This window comes from Theropithecus gelada, chromosome 7a, assembly GCF_003255815.1.
Source record: "Theropithecus gelada isolate Dixy chromosome 7a, Tgel_1.0, whole genome shotgun sequence".
Taxonomy (NCBI): domain Eukaryota; kingdom Metazoa; phylum Chordata; class Mammalia; order Primates; family Cercopithecidae; genus Theropithecus; species Theropithecus gelada.
In genome coordinates this window covers 3,585,126-3,604,785 of record NC_037674.1, presented here as the reverse complement: position 1 = coordinate 3,604,785, position 19,660 = coordinate 3,585,126, and the positions used below count along the sequence as shown (strand labels likewise).

At 50.5% G+C, this 19,660-nt stretch overlaps 1 long non-coding RNA gene and 12 other non-coding genes across 13 annotated transcripts; all 13 read left to right on the top strand.

The window, feature by feature from the left end:
* Positions 1-32: 32 nt before the first annotated feature.
* Positions 33-127, top strand: LOC112628156. Its single transcript, XR_003120332.1, has one exon. It is a non-coding gene; the product is annotated as a small nucleolar RNA SNORD116 (small nucleolar RNA).
* Positions 128-2,750: 2,623 nt separating this feature from the next.
* On the top strand, positions 2,751-2,845 carry LOC112628161. The gene has a single exon (XR_003120336.1). It is a non-coding gene; the product is annotated as a small nucleolar RNA SNORD116 (small nucleolar RNA).
* A 2,522-nt stretch (positions 2,846-5,367) lies between these two features.
* On the top strand, positions 5,368-5,462 carry LOC112628155. Its single transcript, XR_003120331.1, has one exon. It is a non-coding gene; the product is annotated as a small nucleolar RNA SNORD116 (small nucleolar RNA).
* Positions 5,463-8,035: 2,573 nt separating this feature from the next.
* Positions 8,036-8,130, top strand: LOC112628157. Its single transcript, XR_003120333.1, has one exon. It is a non-coding gene; the product is annotated as a small nucleolar RNA SNORD116 (small nucleolar RNA).
* Positions 8,131-8,705: 575 nt separating this feature from the next.
* Positions 8,706-8,798, top strand: LOC112628168. The gene has a single exon (XR_003120342.1). It is a non-coding gene; the product is annotated as a small nucleolar RNA SNORD116 (small nucleolar RNA).
* Positions 8,799-10,321: 1,523 nt separating this feature from the next.
* Positions 10,322-18,844, top strand: LOC112627673. The gene is made up of 6 exons (XR_003120211.1): positions 10,322-10,453; positions 11,430-11,563; positions 13,424-13,560; positions 15,689-15,818; positions 17,910-18,026; positions 18,715-18,844. It is a non-coding gene; the product is annotated as an uncharacterized LOC112627673 (long non-coding RNA).
* Positions 10,516-10,607, top strand: LOC112628153. Its single transcript, XR_003120330.1, has one exon. It is a non-coding gene; the product is annotated as a small nucleolar RNA SNORD116 (small nucleolar RNA).
* LOC112628152 lies at positions 11,624-11,713 on the top strand. Its single transcript, XR_003120329.1, has one exon. It is a non-coding gene; the product is annotated as a small nucleolar RNA SNORD116 (small nucleolar RNA).
* On the top strand, positions 13,619-13,714 carry LOC112628167. The gene has a single exon (XR_003120341.1). It is a non-coding gene; the product is annotated as a small nucleolar RNA SNORD116 (small nucleolar RNA).
* LOC112628149 lies at positions 14,733-14,824 on the top strand. Its single transcript, XR_003120326.1, has one exon. It is a non-coding gene; the product is annotated as a small nucleolar RNA SNORD116 (small nucleolar RNA).
* On the top strand, positions 15,881-15,972 carry LOC112628146. Its single transcript, XR_003120324.1, has one exon. It is a non-coding gene; the product is annotated as a small nucleolar RNA SNORD116 (small nucleolar RNA).
* On the top strand, positions 18,089-18,180 carry LOC112628147. Its single transcript, XR_003120325.1, has one exon. It is a non-coding gene; the product is annotated as a small nucleolar RNA SNORD116 (small nucleolar RNA).
* Positions 18,845-18,908: 64 nt separating the features above from the next.
* Positions 18,909-19,000, top strand: LOC112628144. The gene has a single exon (XR_003120322.1). It is a non-coding gene; the product is annotated as a small nucleolar RNA SNORD116 (small nucleolar RNA).
* The last annotated feature ends 660 nt before the right edge of the window (positions 19,001-19,660 follow it).

Sequence of the window (19,660 nt, the reverse complement as noted above, 5' to 3'; positions counted from 1 at the left end):
GTGTCAAATGTCCTACCTCTTCAAATGTGCTTGGATCGATGATGAGTCCTCCAAAAAAACATTCCTTGGAAAAGCTGAACAAAATGAGTGAGAACTCATACCGTCGTTCTCATCGGAACTGAGGTCCAGCACATTGCTTCCTCTGGGGCCTGTAGTAGTGAGGGACGACTTCTACTAGTCCCTACAGCTTCCACCACCCACGGCGTTCACAGATGACAGTCTTCTGTCATATGCACATTAGGAACATTCCCTCTGTGTGAGGTACACAGGTCAGAGAGTCATAGGGTGATTGGCTGCTCTGTGATGGAGTAGTGGCCATGGCAGTGGACGGAAATGTCTCAGGCTTAGGGGAATGTGGGGCTGGCCTTGACCTGGTGAGCTCCCAGGAAGGGAGACCTGGAAATCGCTGCGGGCTTCCTTGCGTAGAGGAACAGGTACATGTTCCAGTTCTCCTTTCAGGGAGACCACGAGGCCCAGAACTCAGGCAGTCCTTGGTCTTGATCTTTGGTTAGCTGAGGACAGGGATGTGCCAAGGGTGATAGGGGAGGGCGCACAGCAATGGATGTTGCAGCAGACAGCCAAGTCCTCTTTGTCCCTCCTTTCAGGGTCGATTGCAGGGGCCCCCCAGCACAGATTTTTTCACCTCTCGAGCTGTGAGATTCTTGTGGTGTGGTGGCCAAGCCTGGGCAGGAGGCTGGTACCCCAGAGAAAAGGTGTAGAGGGCTCACATGGACACGCATGCCATCAGTGGTCTTGGGCTGTCATTCGGTGGTGATGGGCTGTCTTCGTGGATTTCTCTGGTGGATGACAGGTTGGCCAGTGGGAGTCTTCGAGGGCAGGTCCTAGGGAGCACGAGGGTCAGGCTGATGCCTGTGGTCCTGGGTCACTCCAGTCTTCCTGGCAGAATAGCAGAAGTGCACATGTTCCTGGAAATGGTGTCTTGGCCCGCCATTGCCAGGTGGCCCCACCTGCTGCAGCTCATGTGAGCAAATACTGCTCTGGATCCCATTTCCCGCTTTGAAAGCAGCCTCTATCCTGAAGGCGTCCAGATGGAATGTGCCCTGGCCCTGGCCTGGGACTCTCCAATGGGGTCCAGTCACCGTTGGCATATTCGTGGAGTTCCATGTGCATTTCAGGCAATGCATGTGCTCTACCAGGGGCACTGCCTTGGAGAGTCTCTTGACTTGGGATGCCTCTTCACCTTTGTGTGTTGGTGATGTTCCAGTATTGGATTCTGCTACATCCTCAGGGCAGTGAAGCGTTTCAGCTCACTTAGCCAGTTTGACATCACAGTGCAGCCAGGACAGCCGTGCCACTTTGGCATGGCACATAGTTGGCTTAGGACAGTCGGAAAGGGTTGGTGGTTCTATTCTTGCAGCTCACTTCATAGCTGTGTGCGTGTAAACCTGGTGATGGTGTTGAGGTGGTGTTGACTTGCTGACGCTGGGGTGGGTGGTAGTGCTTTTAAGTTGACTGCATTGTGGGATGTTGGCTCAGAGATTGGTGCAGGGAAGCCCTGTAGGCGTGTGCAATGCAAGGAAAATGAAAGATGGTGTCCTGTCCACCTTGTCTTCAGGGGTTCAGGTGGGAATGTCCTGTTAGAAAAGTAACCATTCCCTTCGTGTGTCCTGAGGGCATGGTGTGGGCATGTGAATTGATTGGAGGGAGGAAGTGTGTGTTTTGAGGTCCTTTGGTTGGGTTCAGAAGACTGTCTCTGCCCTTGATGCCTTGTCTAAGATCAATGTGCTGGCCATTGCAAAGGTGCCTTCCAGGGTGAGTTTTGGTTGGGTTGGTTCCAGGTGTGCCTTACCTGGGAGGGTGGCCAGAGACATTGTCTGGTCACAACTTTAGATACCCCATGAGGAGGAGTGTATGCTGGTGCCAGGGGTGGTGGCTGTTAGTCGAGGGACCTCAGGCGAATGTCCATCTGACCCCTAAGTCAAAATTCGCATCCTACTGATTGAAGGCCTGTGTCCTGAGCCATTTGTTTGCAGGCGTTGGGATGGTTTCCAGGTCTGGAGGCTGCCGCCTATGACCACATGTTGTGCTGTTGGGAAACACGTGTGTGAGGGAGGCACATACACACAGACACACTCACTCTGACACACCTACACATGCCTACACATGCACAGGCGTGCACAGCCACAGGCAAACAGATGCACCAATGGGTGTGTGCTATTGTTCTGGTCACGTGTGCTTCCTAGGTGTCCACAGAGTGACGTGGGTCAGGTATATTCATGAAGATGGAAGTCTGTCGTGGAGCACAAGTAGACGCCGGCGTGCAAGTTTCCCTGTGGGAAAGAATGGGATTGAAGTGGTGACCAGTGAACCTGGGCCCGTTTCTCAAGCATGCATTTGATTTCTTTACACTTCTCAGCAGCAGTTTGTCATGAGAGGTCTACCACTTGCCGGCAAAGAAGATGGTCAATTCTTCTGACCGACGGAGGCTGCCTTGAGTCCTTGATTTGGTGTGGCCTGGCATCTATGGTGCACCCCATGCTGGTGAGTGGCTCAGGATGGTAAGCATTCCTCTGCCCTGTGTGCAGAGGTGTCTTTTGAATTTCTGGTACCTGCAAAGAACTGTTTCTCAGCAGGCTACTAATGGCATGGTGAGTTCCACTCCCAGAGTCGATGGTCTGTGCCCATTGTTCAGTGGTGTGGCTCTGGGTTCCCCAGGAGGCCGAAGGTGTCATCGGCTCACCCACTGCCCAGCCTGTGATGTCAAACGTCCTGCCCCTTCGAATGTGCTTGGATCGATGATGAGTCCCCTATAAAAACATTCCTTGGAAAAGCTGAACAAAATGAGTGAGAACTCATACCGTCGTTCTCATCGGATCTGAGGTCCAGCACATTGCCTCCCCCGGGGACTGTAGGAGCGAGGGACAACTTCTACTGGTTCCCATAGGTTCTACCACCCAGGGCATTTACAGATGAAAGTCTCCTATCACATGCATGTTAGGACATTCCCTCTGTGTGACATAAATGGATGGGACAGTTGTGGGGGGATCAGCCCCTCTGTGATGTGGCAGCCGTGGAACCAGGTGGAAATGTTTTGACCTAGGGGAGTGTGTGGCTGGTCTTGGCCTGGTGAGCTCCCAGGAAGGGAGACTCGGACCTTGCAGTGGGTATCTTTGTGCAGAGGACTGGGTCACATGTCCCCTGCCAAGGAGAGCACGAGGTCCAGGCCTCAGGTAGACCTTGGTCTTCATTTTCCATTAGCTGATGACAGGGGAGTTCCAAGGTGATGGAGGAGAGCGCAGAGCAATGGTTGTTGCCGCAGATGGCTAAAGCCTCTTCAGCCCCCTTCCACCGTCAGTCACAGGTGCCCTCTGGCATGGATTTCTTTGCATCCCTAGCCATGAGATGACCGTGGTGCAGTGACCAAGGCTTGGGCAGGACAGTACGCCAGAGAAAAGGTGATGGAGGGCTCATGTGGACCTGTGTGTCTTCAGCTGCATTGGGCTGTTACTTGGTGGTGATGGACTTTCCATGGATTTCTCTGGTGGATGACAGGTCAGCCAGGGCGGGTATTTGAGGGCATGTCTCTGGGCAAATGAGTGTCAGGATGGTGTCTGTGGCCCTGGGTCACTTCTGGTCTTCTCAGCACAGTAGTGGGCTCCACCGTTGTGCACATCTTCCTGGAAATGGTCTCTTGGCATGCATTGTCGGGCGGCCCCACCTGCTGCAGCTCATATGAGCAAACGCTGCTCAGGATCCTCTTTCCTGCTTGGAAAGCAATTTCCATCCTGAAGGCATCCAGAAGGAATGTGCCGTAGCCTTGGCCCGGGATTCTCCAGTGGTTTCCAGTCGTGTGGGGCTGTCCATGGAGGTCTGTGTTAATTCTGGGCAATGCGTATGCAGTCCCAGGGCATTGCCACAGAGAGTCTCTGGACTTGGGATGCCTCTGCGTGTTGGTGATGTTCCAGTGTTGGATTCCACTATGCCCTAGGCATAGCATTTCAGCTGCCTTAACTGGTTTGAAGTCTCAGCATGGCCAGGACAGGGATGTCACACTAAAGGACACACCGTTGGCTTAGGAAAGCTGGAAAGGTTGGTGGTTCTGTGGCTTGCAGCTCACTTAGCAGGAATGTGCATGTAGACCCCGTGGTGTTGAGACAGCATTGATTCGTAGGCATTGTGGTGGGTAGTAGTGTGGTCAAGTTGGCTGTGTGATCAGATGTTGCCTCAGAGGTCAGTGCAGGGAAGCCCTGTAGATGTGTCTGGTGCAAGAACAATGACAGGCGTTGTGTCCTGTCAACCTAGTCCTTAGGGAGTCAGGCGGAGATGTCCTGTTGGAAAAGCATCCTCAGGGTGTCCTGAGGGCATGGTGCGGACATGTGGACTGAGTGGAGGAGAGGAAGCCTGTGTCTTGAGGTTCTTTGGCTAGATTGGGAAGACCACCGCCTCTGGCCTTGACACTGAGTTTCAAACTGATGTGCTGCACTTCACAGTGGTGCCCTCCAGCACTGGTTGTGGTTGGTTTTCTGCCAGCTGCACCTCAACCTGAGAGGGCAGCCAGAGAGTGTCTGGTCATGACATCAGATGCCCCATGAGGAGGAATGTGTGCTCATGCCAGGCTTGGTGGCTGTTAGTCAAGGGACTTTGGGCGTATGTTCGCATGGTCGCGAGGTCAAAGTTCACATCCTACTGATGGAAGACCTGGGTCTTGATCTTTGGGTTGCAGGGAGGTTCAAGTCTGGAAGCTGCAGACTATGACCGCCCCTTGTGGTGTTCGGAAACACATGTGCTTGAGGGAGACACATATACACACACACTCACTCTCACACACACATACACACAGAGACATGCACAGCCACAAGCAAATAGATTCAGCAGTGGGCACATACTGTCCTTTGAGTCACACATGCTTCCTAGGTGTCCACAGAATGACACGCGTCAGGTATATTCATGGTAATGAAGGTCAATCATGGTAATGAAGGTCAGTCAATGAAAAGTAGGTGTGTGAGTTGCCCTGTGAGCAAGAATGGCATTGAAGAGGTGACCAGTGGTCCTGGACCCGTTTTATAAGCATGCATGTGATATCTTTACACTTCTCAGGGGCAGTTGCCGTGGAAGGCCCGCAGCCTGCTGCAAGGAAGATGGTTGATGCTTACGAGCAACAAAGGCTCCACGGAGTCGTGAAGTCGGTGTGGCCTGGCATCCACGGTGCACCCCGTGCTGGTGGATGGCTCAGGACGGTAAGCATTCCTCTGTCCTGCGTGCTGAGTGAGGGTGTCTTTAGGATTTCTGAGACCTGCAAGGAGCAGTTCTTCAGGCCGTTAAGGGCACGGCCAAGGCCTTTAAGGTCGTCGGCTCACCCACTGCCCAGCCTGTGGTGTCAAATGTCCTGCCTCTTCAAATGTGCTTGGATCGATGATGAGTCCCCCAAAAAAACATTCCTTGGAAAAGCTGAACAAAATGAGTGAGAACTCATACCGTCGTTCTCATCGGAACTGAGGTCCAGCACATTTGTCTCTGCTGGGGACTGTAGGACTGAGGGACAACTTCCACTGATTTTCACAGGTTCCACCACCAAGGGCGTCCACAGGCCAAAGTCTCCCATTACACAGAGGTCAGGAACATTCCCTCAGTGCGTTGTAGATGGGTGAGAGAGTCATGGGCGAATCGTCTGCTTTGTTATGGTGTGGCTGCTATGGAAGAGTGCAGAAATTGTGCAGGCCTCGGGGAGTGCGCAGCTGGCCTCAGCTTGGTGAGCTCCCAGGAACGGAGACCCAGATCTCGTGGCAGGTGTCACCGAACAGAGGACCAGGTCCTAGTTTTTATTGCCGAGGAGAGCATAAGGTGCATGCCTCGGGCATATCTTTGTTTTGATTTCCAGTTACCTGAGGACAAGGGAGTTCCAGGGTGGTGGGGAAGAGCACAGAGCAATGGGTGTCCCAGCAGATGGCCAAAGCCTCTTTGGCTGTCCTTCCAGGGTTGGTCACAGGGCCTCCCCGGCAGGGATTTCTTTGCCTCCTGAGCTATGAGATGCTTGTGGTGTGATGGCAGAGGCCTGGGTGGGAAGGTATTCCAGAGAAAACATGGTAGAGGGCTCTCGTGGACGTGTGTGTCATCAGTGGTCTGGGGTTGTCATTTGGCAGTGATGTGCTTTCCATGGTTTCTCTGGTGGATGACAGTTCAGCCAGCAGGGGTCTTGGAGGGCAGGTCACAGTGAGCGTGAAGATCAGGCTGGCACCCGCAGCCCTTGGTCATTTCTAGTCTTCACAGCAGAGTAGTGGGTTCCACTGTTGTGCATATCTTCCTGGAAATAGTTTCTTGGCCCGCCATTGCTGGGTGGCCCCACCTGCTCCAGCTCGTGTGAGCAAATAGTGCTCTGGATTATCTTTCCTGCTTTGAAAGCAGCTTGTATCCTGAAGACATTGGGAGGGAATGTGCCCTGGCCCTGGCTCTGGCCCGGGCCTCTGCCGTGGGCTGTAGTCACACTTGGGGCTGTTCATGGAGGTCTCTGTGTATTCCAGATTCCAGGCAACATATGTGCAATCCCAGGGGTGTTGCCACAGAGAACCTTTTGACTTAGGATGCAACCATACCACTATATGATGGCGATATTCAAGTGTTGGATTCTGCTATGCCCTAGGGGTGACGAAGCTTTTCAGTTTCCATAGCCCGTTTGAAGTCACAGTGCAGCCAGGACTGCCATGCTACATTGAAAGGCTGTGGTTGGCTTAGCAAAATTGGAAAGGGTTGGTGGTTCTGTAGCTTTTATCTACACCTGGTGGTGGTGTTGAGGTGGTGTTGACTTGCAGGCATTGTTGTGGGTGGGAGTCTGGGTAGGAATGTGGTGGGTGGGAATGCAGTCAAGCTGGCTGCATGATGGAACGTTGCCTCTGAGGTCAGTGCAGGGAAGCCATGTGAGGTAACCAGTGCAAGGACAGTGTCAGGTGGTGTGTCCTGTCCACCTGGCCCTTGGGGCATCAGGCGTGGACGTCCTCTTGGAGAAGCAGCCGTTCTCTTCGGGCATCCTGAGGGCACAGTGTGGGTACGTGGACTGAGCGAAGTGGAGGAAGCCCATGTCTTGAAGTCGTTTGGCTAGGTTGGGAAAACTGTCTCTGACCTTGACGCTGTGTTTCAGTGCAACATTCTGGCCATTGGGAAGGTGCCTTCCAGCGCAGGTTTTGGTTGGTTTTCTGCCAGATGTGCCTTACCTGGGAGTGCAGCAAGAGACAGTGTCTGGTCCCAACGTCAGATGCCCTGTGAGGAGTAGCGTGTACTCACGCCAGGGGTGTGGTGGCTGTTACACAAGGGACCTCAGGCCTATTTCCACATGGCTTTGAGGTCAGAGTTCACATCCTACTGATTGAAGGCCTTGGTCTTGAGCCTTTGGTTTGTGGGGGGATCAGGTCTGGAAGCTGCAGACTATAACCACCCGTTGCAGTGTTGGGAGATACAAACACACGTGTATGTGTGCATAGCCACAGGGAAGTACATGCAGCAATGGGCGCATGAGGTCATTCCAGCCACACACGCTTCCTATATGTCCAGAGTGACACAGGTAAGATATATTCATGGAGATGGAGGTCAGTCGTCTAGGCCAAGGAGAAGCAGGCATCCAAGTGTCCCCACAGGTAAGGGTAGGATTGAAGTGGTGACCAGTGGACCTGGGCCCATTTCTCAAGCGTGCATTTGATTTCTTTACACTACTCAGGTGCAGTTTTCATGGGAGGCGTGGCACCTGCTGGAAGGAAGATAGTTGATTCTCCTGAGTAATGAAGGCCACGCAGAGTCCTGGTTTCGGTTATCCACAGTGCACCCCGTGCTGGTGGGTGGCTCAGGACGGTAAGCATTCCTCTGTCCCTCGTGCTTAGTGAGGGTGTCTGGGATTTCCAAAATCCACAATGAGTGGTTTTTTGGTAGGCCGCTAATGGCATTGGTGAGTTCCTCTCCTAGAGTGGATGGTCTGTACCTTTTGCTCAGTGGCGCAGCTCTGGGTTCCCCAGGGTGCCAAAGGTCTTTAAGGTCATCGGCTCACCCACGACCCAGCCTGTGGTGTCAAACAGGCTCTTTGAATGTGCTTGGATCGATGATGAGTCCCCCATAAAAACATTCCTTGGAAAAGCTGAACAAAATGAGTGAGAACTCATACCGTCGTTCTCATCGGAACTGAGGTCCAGCACGTTGCCTCCACTTGGGCTTATTGTGGTTCACACGTAACTTTGTCATATTACATTATACTTCACCACCCAGGCATTGGCATTCAATTTTTGTGGTCATTTTGACCATAGTAAAATTCTTTATCATAAATATATTTGAGAGTCATACTTGGGTAGCCCATGAATTTTTCTAGTGTTACTCTGTCAAGTTGGTTTCACCCTTAATGCTACATTTTGCATTTTTGTTTTGTGATTGATTTTTAGCCAGGTTCTGGTCACAAATATGTGAAGCCGTAGACTAGCGGATTTCATAAGTACCACAGGAGTCTAGATGACATGGCCTTCCTGACCTGTGAACCTGTCTTTCTGAAGCACACTCATTTCTTCTGCACCTTCCCAGTGTCATTGGCATGGAAGGAAGGCCCTTGTCCAAGAAAGATTGTCTTCGTCTTGTGTGATCCTTGAGATGCCATGAGGCCCCTGGATACACATGGTGTGGGCTCCTTTGGAGGCTTTTGGATTTGTCCTGAATGTAAGTGATTTCTTCTGAAAGCATTCAGATTTTCCTCACTTGCAGGAACAAAGACTGTGTGTAAATTGATGATGCTTCCATATATACTTTTTTTTTGGAAAGGTGAACAAAATGAGCGAAAACTCAGTACCATCATCCTCATCAAACTGAGGTCCAGCACGCTTCTCCATCAGGGCCTAGATTTAGGGGGCCACCATCTGTTTGTTGTCATGGTCTGCACCAGAGCTTAGGATGTAGTTGACTTTCAGTGAAGTTGAGTAGTTGAGTATTTTGTACTCCCCTGGCTGAGAGATATGTTTGCTGAAGGACTTCTTTGTGAGAAGGTGGGGTAGCATCCTGTCAGTGTGCAGGAGAAGGTAAACTTGCAGGTGCCAGAGGAGGGCAGTATCCAGTTGCCCACCTCTGCATGGCTGGGTCTGTCCTTGATTCATACCTCTTGGGTTCATCACCCCCCAGAAGAAGACGGTTTCTTCCACAGGAGGAGACAGCACGGTGCCATTCCTGAGCACTTCTTCAGCTCTCTTTTATCTGCGGTCGGGGACATGGGACTTCCTATGGTGTTTGGGTAGCATCAAGGGGTGGCCATCTTAAAGCCAGTGGTGATGCTGATTTGCTCTCTGGAAAGGAGCCTGGAGAAGCTCTCCACAGTGAACTTGTACATGTATGAGAAGAATTCCAAATTCCATGGCCCAAGAAGGGTAGTGGCTGTGGGAAAGGGAGAGGCCTGTGCATGCCTTTACCTGGCATCATTCCATGTGGGTCATGGAGTGATGACTGTGAGGCTCTTTTGGACATTGCAGGGTGCCCACCGTCCATTTCATGGTGTCCTCAGGATGGTTTGCTTGGGAGAGCCTGATGTCATTTGCCTCTGAACCACTCAGACATCTTGATGCATTGGGGGCTTATAAGAGTATGTACTTCTCCATGTCGTGGTGACTTCTACTCGGAAATGTGACCTGTCAAGGTCTCTTTACTTATATACCTCAGTGTCTCCTGATATTAGGGTGTTTTTAAATTCCTCCTAATTCTTCACAGCAGTCTTTGTGAAGTAGTTATTGTGTGGTAGGACAGCGTTACCATCCACAGGCCAATGATGGATAGGTTTTGTACTCTGATGTTATGTTCACAAGCAAGTGCCTTAAGATCTTGTTTTCTTAGCTGCAGCACCTTAGAAGTCATGTAGGATTCAGAGTACCTGGTGCTTCTCTGGGTCCCTGAGCTGTACCTGTGTAGTGCACATAGAGGTTGATTTGTGATTTTTACATGTGTCCGGATCGGAAGAGTGTGAAGGACTCCAGAGGTGACAATGCATCAAGGCCAAAGAAAAGTTGACCTTTGCATAGGAAGAGGTTTCCCCTCCAAACTCTCCCCACTGAAGTATCACCATGGCCTTTGTCTTGTCTGATGGCCCAGAGAAGGGTTTTTGAGTTGGAGTTGTTACGAGTGGTGTTGAGAGTGTTCTTCATGCTTAGTGTTCTCTAGTTGATGGTGCCTTCAAAACTCATGCCAGCCTCCCACCTTCATGTTTGGGCAAACCCATGCTTGTGTGCAGAAAGAGGGGGAGCCCATGAGAGGTAGATACAGATTACTCCACAGCAGGACAAATGACATGACCCTTGCCACCTATGCACCTCACTGCCTTTCTCAAGCACACATGTTTTGCTCCTGCATTTCTTAGGTGGCGTTGGTATGAAAGGAAGGCCAGTGACCACAAGGGACAATCTTGATCTTGGGAGATTTTTGGAGATGATGAAGTGCCTGTAAACATGTGTGTCATGGTCTCCTTCAGGCTGGTGGACACCTCAGGACGGTAAGTATTGGTTTTTCAAAGGATCCTAATGTTCCATTTTTGCAGGTATGAGGACTGTGCATGGATCAGTGATGACTTCCACACATGCATTCCTTGGAAAGCTAAACAAAATGAGTGAAAACTTTATACCGTCATCCTCTTCAAACTGAGGTCTAGCACACTGCTTCAACAGGGGCTAGAGACAGAGTTCCACCTCTCACTCATCGACGTGGGTTGCACCAAAGGGTCTGTCCAGGCTTAGGATGGGGTTCTCTTTTGGCAAGGGGTAGCCCCAGGGGAGTGGGAGCTCCCATGGACAGGAGAGTCCTTGTGTGACGGACATCTCTTAGTGAGGCCAGGGTAGCACATACACAGTGTTCAGGACTAGGTGAATGTGCAGGTGGCACAAAGGACTTAGGCTCTGCACCCCCTAGTTTGTCCTTGAGTCTGTTTTTGGTTCTCTCATCATCGGGAGGAAGGCAGGTCCTTCTCATTGGGAAGAGAGGAAAAGGCCACACTTTTGCCTCATTTTTATCCCTGTCTACATACATGGATTTGTGGTCACCTGGATGCTACACACCCAGGCCAAGGTGGCTCTATTGTATCCTGTGTGTTATGAGGACATACAGTTGGCCTCCTGCCCTAAGCTGGGGCTGATAGGCAACGAGTCTCTGGCTTATCTCAAATCTGGTGTAGGTCAAAGGCTTCCTCATTAGGGGTGCAGATCCCCGAGGCTTTTGTGATCAACATTACAGGTGTGCACGGGTGTTTAAAGGGACACTTGACATCAGTTCTCTCTAGTGGGGTTATGTACTCCATGGGCTCCCAGGATCTAGACGTGCATTCCCGTATCTATGCATTTCTGCGTCCATAAACAGATGAAGCCAGAGACAGGCAGATTGCAGATTACTTCAGGGGGCCAGATGGCTTGTCCCTCATGACCTCTGCACATGTCTGCCTTTCTCAAGCATGCCCATGTTTCATCTGTACCTCCCAGGTGGTGTTGGCATGGAAGGAGGGCCTGTGTCTGCGAGGGATGATCATTCTCTCATGTGATCCTTGGAGATGCCAGGAAGCCCCTTGACACATGTGGCATGGACTCCTTCAGAGGCTTTTGGATCCTTCGTGAATGTAAGCAAGTCCTTCCCAAAGCCCTGATTTTCCTCATTTGCAGAAACAAAGATTGTGCCTGGATCGATGATGACTTCCACATACATTCCTTGGAAAGCTGAACAAAATGAGTGAAAACTCTATGCCGTCATCCTCGTCAAACTGAGGTCCAGCACGCTGCTACATTGGAGGGCAGGGAGAGGGGCCAACATCTGTTTGTTGACATGGCCTACACCCTGGCTTAGGATGTGGTCCTCTTTGGGCAAACGCGAGTGTCTGGGCTTTTCTGACTTCTGTAGCTAAGAGACAACTTGGTTGAAGGAATTTCCTCTAAGAGGAAGCTGCAGAACTTGAAGCTGCAGGTGGCACAGGAAGCAGTAGCCAATAGCCTCCCTGTGCATGGCTACGTGTGTCCTTGATTCATACCCTTTTGATTCGTCACCTCCCCCCTCACACAGGAATACCATTGCTTTCCTGTGGGGAGAGAGCACATCATTCCTGGACACTTCTTTCACTTACTTTCGTCCTCAGTCGAGGACGTGGGAGTTCCCAAGGTATTTGGGTAGCATCAGGGGCAGGCAGCCATGAGGTGGGTGGTGAGCTGATTTGCTTTCTGCAGAGGAGCCCAGGGACAGTATCCATGTTAAACTCGTATGTCCATAGGAGGAAACCCAAGTCCTGTGGTCCCTGAAGTGTACTGGTGGTGGGAAGGGGAGAGGGCTGTGCATGCATGTACAAACAGCATTCCATGTGGGTGTGAAGCAGTGACTGTGAGCTGCTTTTGGGAGTGGGAGGGTGCCATGGTCCATTTCATGATGACCTTGGGGTGTTGGGATGGGAATGAGATTTCAAGTCCATGTGCTCCTGACACTTCGCAGATTGACTTGGATTGAGAGGTCTGTGTTCAGGACCCCCTGTGGGATGCTTGTCTGTGTTAGGCATTTGAGCAGATTTCGGCCCAGGGTTTCTACCCTTCCAAGGTTGTACATGCTGCTGGAAGGGCTTGTTGCTCCCTCTCTGTTGATGAGGGGAAGTTTTGCTCAGGAGAGCCTGATGCCATCTGCTTCTGAACTGCTCAGGCACTTCAATGCAGTTGACGTTGTAAGAGTGTGTCACTTCCCATGTCATGGTAACATCTACTCAGAAAAGTGACCCGTCACGGTCTCTGCACTTAAATTCTCCATTGTCTTGTGATGTTAGGTTATTTTCAAGTTCCTCCTAATTCTTCACAACAGCCTTCTTTGCAAAACAGTCATCCAGTTGTATGAGGGCTGTCATCCACAGGCCAGTGACAGAGAGCTTTTGTACTCTGTGGCCATGTTCACAGGCAAGTGGCTTAAGATATATGGTGTTCTCAGGGACAGCACCGTAGAAGCCCTGTAGGATTCAGCATGTCTGATGCTTTTCCAGGTCTCTGAGCTGCACCTGTGAGGAAGGCCCAGAGGTGGAGGTTGATTAGTGATTGTGTTTCTCAATTCTAAGTGTGTGGAAGGAGCCCATGGTAAAAATGCTTCAGGGCTGAAGGAAAGTTGCTCTTTGTGCTGGAACACTTTTTCCCTGCAGCTCTCCCCATTGAAATATCCTCATGACTGTTGTCTTCTCTGATGGCCAAGAGAATGGCTTTTGAGTCAGGAGTGGTGAAAGTGTGGTCTTGAGAGAGTTCCTCACGCTTAGTGTTTTCTAGTTTGCCTGTGCCCTTGAAATGCATGCCTGTCTTCTACCTTCATGCCTGGATATATCCATGCACACATCCCCAAAGAGAGGTCGCCCATGGGAAGTAGATACGGAATGCAGCATAGCAGGATGAATGGCATGGCCCTTGCAAACTGTGTACCTGCCTCCCTTTCTCAAGCACACCTGTTTTTCCTCTGCACTTCCCAGGTGGCATGGGCATGCAAAGACAGACAGAGGCTGCAGGGATGAACTTCATCTTGGGGGATCTCTGGAGATGGCAGGGAACCCCTGGACACATGTGGCATGGGCTCCTTCGGGTGCCGGTGGATCCCTTTATATGGTTAGTGTTCATTTCTCAAAAGACCCTAATGTTTTTCCTTTACAGGAATGAATACTGTGCATGTGTCAATGACGACTTCCATACATGCATTCCTTGTATGGAAAGCTGAACAAAATGAGTGGGAACTCTATACTATCATCTTAGCTGAACTGAGGTCCGCCGGGGCTAGAGAGGGACAACTCTCATTTTTTTTTTTTTTATTCCTGATGCATGAAGTGTTTGTCCAGGCTTAGGAAGGGATTCTGTTTGGGCGAAGGAGAGTCACAGGGGAGTTGAGGCTATGTGTACTGGACTTCCGTCTACGAGGCTGGGGTAGCACACATGCAGTCTGTGGGACTAGGCAAATGTGCAGGTTGCTCAGGGAGAGTTAACCTATAGCCTGCCTCTGGGTGGCCAGGACTGTCCTTCACTCCTGGCTCTGGGTTCCCACAACCCCTGGAGGAAGACAAGTGATTATCTTTGGGAAGACAGAACAAGGACATACATTTGCCTTTTTTTTTTTTTTTTTTTTTTCATTCTTGGTTTGAGAACAGTGGAGTTCCAGTCACCTGGCATAGCTTTCAGGCAAGTGTGCCCATGTTGTGTCCCATTCATTGTGAGTACATGCACATGGCAGGAACACAGAGGTTCCTACTGCAAGCTGGGCCTGATAGGCAAAGAGTCTCTAGCTTCACCCCAGCTCAGTGTCGGTCAATGACTTCCTCATTAAAATTGCATGGCCCCGTAGCTTTAGTGAGTGACATTATAGGTGTCGACATAAGGATGTTGAGAGGGATGCTCAGTGTCACTGCTCTTTAGTCTGGTGATGCACTACAGGGGCACCTGAGCCCTTGTCCATGCATTTCTGTGTCCAAAATCAGGTAAAATCAGAGTTGGGTATCAACCAGATATACTGCAGGGGACCAGAAGACATGGCCTTTGTGTACTGTACATCTGTCAGATTTTCTCAAGCACACCCATGTTTCCTCTTCACCTCCCAGGTGGCCGTGATGAATTGGCCAGGCCCATGTTGGTGAGGGACAATCATCATCTCGTGCTATTCTCAGAGATGCCAGGAAGCTCCTGGACACACATGGTGTAGGCTTCTTTGGAGGCTGTTGGATCCCTCCTGAATGTAAGCAGTTCCTTCCCAGTGCACCCTGATTTTCCTCATTTGCAGAAACAAAGATTGTGCATGGATCGATGATGACTTCCATATATACATTCCTTGGAAAGCTGAACAAAATGAGTGAAAACTCTATACCGTCATCCTCGTCGAACTGAGGTCTAGCACATTAGTCTAACGGGTTAGACAGAGAAGGCCAACATTCATTCATTGACATGGGTCCCACCAAGGGTCCCATCCAGGCTTAGGATGGGGTTTCTTTGGGTGAATGGTGGACACAGGGGAGTAGGAGCTCCCATGCACAAGACATTCATTGTTTGAAGGACTTCTGTGTCCTAGGGCGGATAACTCACGCGCTGTATGGAGGACTAGGTGAATGGCAGATTGCATGGGAAGAGTTAACTGGTAGCCTGCCTATAATAGGGTGGCCAAGTTTGTCCTTGAGTTCAAGCTGTGGGTACCACAGTCCCTCAGGGGAAGACAGATCCTTCTGGTTGCGGGGAGAGCAAAAGGCTACACCTTTGCCATTTGTTGGCTCATTTTGTCTTTGGCTGAGGATGTTGGAGTTGTGTTTACCTGGCATAGCCTCTGTGCCTCTGTGCCCATTTTGTATCCTGTGCATTGTGAGGATGTGTATTTGGCATGAACAGGTAGGCTTCCTCTCCAAACTGGGGCTGATAGACAGTGAGGCTCTGGGTTATCCCAAACCAGATAGAGGTCAGTGACTTTCTCTTCAGGGGTGCAGGGCCTTGATGATTTTGTGACTGGCATTGCAGGTGTTGAAGCAAGGATGTTGAGAAGGATGCTCAACATCAGTGCTCTTCAGCAGGATGATGCACTCCAAGGGCCACCATCCCCAAGACGAGCATACTTGTGTCCATACATTTCTGGGTTCAAGTGAGAACAAGGGAAGCCAGAGACAGGCGTATTCCAGATAAACCACAGGGGGGCAGATAGCATGGCCCTCGTGACCTGTGCACCTGTCTGCCTTTCTGAAGCATGCTTCTTGGTCCTGTGCACTTCGCAGGTGATGGTGTAAAAGGCAAACCTGTGTCATGAGGGATGATCATCGTCTTGTGTGGTCCTTGGAGATGGCAGGAAGCCCTGGACAATACACAGTGTTTGCTCCTTCAGAGGCTGTTGGAATCCTCCTGGATGTAAGTGATTCTACTCCAAAGCACCCTGAGTTTCCTCATTTGCAGGGATGGAGATTGTGTGTGGATCGATGATGACTTCCATATATACATTCCTTGGAAAGCTGAACAAAATGAGTGAAAACTCTATACCGTCATCCTCGTCGAACTGAGGTCCAGCACACTGCTCCATCAGGGGCTCAAGAGAGAGAAGAACAACGTCCATTTGTTGACACAGGCTGCACCAAGGCTTCGGATGGGGTCTTTTTCTGGCAAAGGAGAGTAGCTGGGAATTTTGGACATTTGTAACTAAGAGACAGCTTGGTTGCAGGCAGTCAGGTGTGTCCGCGATTTGTACCCTTGGGTCCCTTGACCTTCAGAGGAAGACTATTGCTTACACGGTGGGGGACAGCACAAGGTCATTCCTGGGCACCTCTTTCACTCACTTTTATCCTTGGCCAGGGACATAGGACTTCCCATGGTGTTTGGATAACATCAGGGGCAGGCAGTCCTCAGGACGATGGCGATGCTGATTTGCTTTCTGCAGAGGAGCCCAGAGAGGGTATCCATGTCGAACTTGTATGTCCCTAGGAGGAAACCCAAACTGCATGGCCCCTGAAGGGTCCTGGTACTTAGAAGGGGAGAGAGCTGCACATGCATTTACCACACAGTCTTCTGTCTGGGTCATGGAAAGATGACTGTGAGCCTCTTTTGGGTGTTGTAGGGTGCATATGGTTTATTTACGATGACCTTGGGATGCTGGGATGGCAGTGTAATTGCGAATCCACACGTTCCCTCAACTCCACAGACTGACTTGGTTTGTCAGGTTTGTGTTCAGGCCCTCTGTGGAATGCTTGTCTCCGTTAAGAATTTGAGATGGGGCCGGGCGTGGTGGCTAATGCCTGTAATCCTAGCACTTTGGGAGGCCAAGGCGGGTGGATCACCTGAGGTCAGGAGTTCAAGACCAGCCTGGCTAACATGGCGAAACCCCATTTCTATTAAAAATAAATTTAAAAAAATTAGCTGGGCGTGGTGATGGGCGCCTATAATCCCAGCTACTCGGGAGGCTGAGGCAGGAGAATTGCTTGAACCCAAGGGGCAGAGGTTGCAATGAGCCAAGAGCAGGCCACTTCACTCCAGCCTGGGCAAAAAAGCGAAACTCCGTCTCAAAAAAAAAAAAAAAAAAAAAATTTGAGGTGATATCAGCCCAGGTCAACATGTTGTGCATACTGCTGGCAAAGGTTGTTTGCTCCCTGTTTCCCTGTGTTGATTTGGGGATGGTTTTCTCAGGAAAGGCTGATGTCGTTTTTCTCTGAATTGCTCACACACTTCGATGTGGCTCAGGTGCCTGGTGATACGTGTGTGAGCTCCCGTATCATGGTGACTTCTACTTAGAAAAGCAATCCAGCAAGGTCGCTGTGTTTAAATACCTCAGTGCCTCATGATGTTAGACTATTTTTAAATTCTTTCTAATTCTTCACAACAGACTTGTTTGTGAAATAATCATCATGTGGTAGGACAGGGCTAGTGTTCACAGACCAGTGATGGATAGGTTTTGGACTCCACGGTCATGTTTGCATGCAAGTGCCTTAAGATGTATGCTGTTCTCAGCTGCAGCACCTTAGAAGCCCTGTGGGATTCAGTGTGTCTGGTGCTTTTCTGGGTCCCTGGGCTGCACCTGTGAGAAAGACCCCAAGGTGGAGGTTGATTTGTGATTGAACATGTTTCTTGAATGTGAAGTGTGTTGACAGATCCTTGCAGTAAAAATGCTTCAAGGCTGAAGGAAAATTGCCCTCTGCACAGGAAGAGTTTTTGTTCCCTAAAACTCTCCACATTCAGATATCTCTATGGTCTGTGTCTTCTCTGATAGCCAAGGGAAGGGCTTTTGAGTCGGGGCATCAAATGAGTGGTGTTAGGAGTTCTTCACACTTAGTACTCTGTAACTTGATGGTGCCCTCAAAAGGTATGTGTGACTCAGACCTTCCTGCCTGGTGCTCCTGTGCACACATCCTCAAATGGGTATCCCGTGGGAAGTAGCGATAGGATATCCCACAGGGGGTTGAATGGCATGCCTGTCTTTCTCAAGCACACCCGTGTTGCCTCTGTACTTCCTAGGTGGTGTGGGCATGGAAGGAAGGCCAGTGGAGACAATGGATGATCTTGCTCTTAGAAGATCACTGGAGGTGGCAGGGAGTCCTAGGACACGTGTGGCGTGGGCCTCTTCAGGTGCTGGTAAGTATCTGTTCCCTACAACCCCCTAATATTACTCCTTTGTGGACATGAAGACTGTGCATGGATCGATGATGACTTTCATACATGCATTCCTTGGAAAGCTGAACAAAATGAGTGAAAACTCTATACCGTCATCCTCGTCGAACTGAGGTCCAGCACATTGCTCTTACAGGGGCTGGAGTGAGGGCCAAGTTTCATTTGTTGCTGCAGGTTGCACCAGGGGGGTTGTTCAGTTGTAGAAGGAGCTCCCTTTCTGCAAGGGGTAGTCACAGGGTTGTGGGATCTCTCATAAACAGGAAATTGTTTGAGGGACTTCTCGCTGCAAGGTAACACACACGCTGTCTGCGGGACTATGTGAACGTGGAGGTAGCATGGGAAGACTTAGCCTGTAGGCGGCCTCTGGTGGCCATATTTGTCCTTGAGTCTTAGCTCTGGGTTCCATCATTCCCTTGAGGAAACACAGGTGTTTGTGCTTGGGAAGAGTGCACAACGCCACACCTTTGCTGTTTTTTCCACTCATTTTCATCATTGTTCAAGGACATTGCAGTTCTGGTTATATCCGTAAACAGGGAAGCCAAAGACAGGCAGATACCAGATATACCATAGGGGGCCGGATGACACGGCCCTCGTGACCTCTGAATGTGTCTGCTTTTCTGAAGCACACTTGTGTTTCCTCTGCACCTCCCAGGTGGTGTTGGCATGAAAGGAAAGGAGGTATCTTCGAGGGACAATCTTCGCCTTGTGCGATCCTCGGAGATGCCACGAGAACTCTGGACACATGTGGTGCGGGCTCCTTTGGAGGCTGTTGAATCCCTTCTGAATGTAAGTGTCCACTTTCTAAAGTCCTGATTTTCCTCATTTTCGGGCATGAATAATGTGCATGGATCGATGATGACTTCCATATATACATTCCTTGGAAAGCTGAACAAAATGAGTGAAAACTCTATACCGTCATCCTCGTCGAACTGAGGTCCAGCACACTGCTCATCAGGGGCTAGAGAGAGGGACAACATCCATTTGTTGACACGGGCTGCATCAATGCTTGGGATGGGGTCGTCTTTGGGTGAAGTGGAGTAGCTGGGCATTTTGGACTTCCGTGGCTGAGAGACAGCTTGGTTGAAGCACTTCCCTCTGTGCAGCTGTGTGTGTCATCGATTCATACCCCTTGGCTCCTGCCCTCCCCCGAGGAAGACAGTGGCTTCTGCATGGGGACATAGCACAGTGTTGTTCCCAGGCACTTCTTCGGCTCACTCTTATCCTAAGTCGGAGACATGGGAGTTCCCATGGTGTTTGGGTATCATCAAGGGCAGGCAGTCGTGAGGAGGGTGGCAATACTGATTTGCTTTCTGCAGAGGAGCCCAGATAGAGTATCCACATTGAACCTGTATGTCCATAGGAGGAAACCCAAATGTCATGGCCCCAGAAGCATGCTGGCAGTGGAAGGGGAGAGAGCTGTGCATGTGTGTACTGCACAGCCTTCTGTCTGGGTCACAGAGTGATGACTGTGAGTCTCTTTCGGGCATTGTAGGGTGCCCATGGTCCATTTCATGATGGCCTCAGGGTGCTGGGATGGGAACGTCATTGTGGGTCCACGTGCTCCTGCATCTCTGCAGACTGACTTGTGGAAGGTCTGT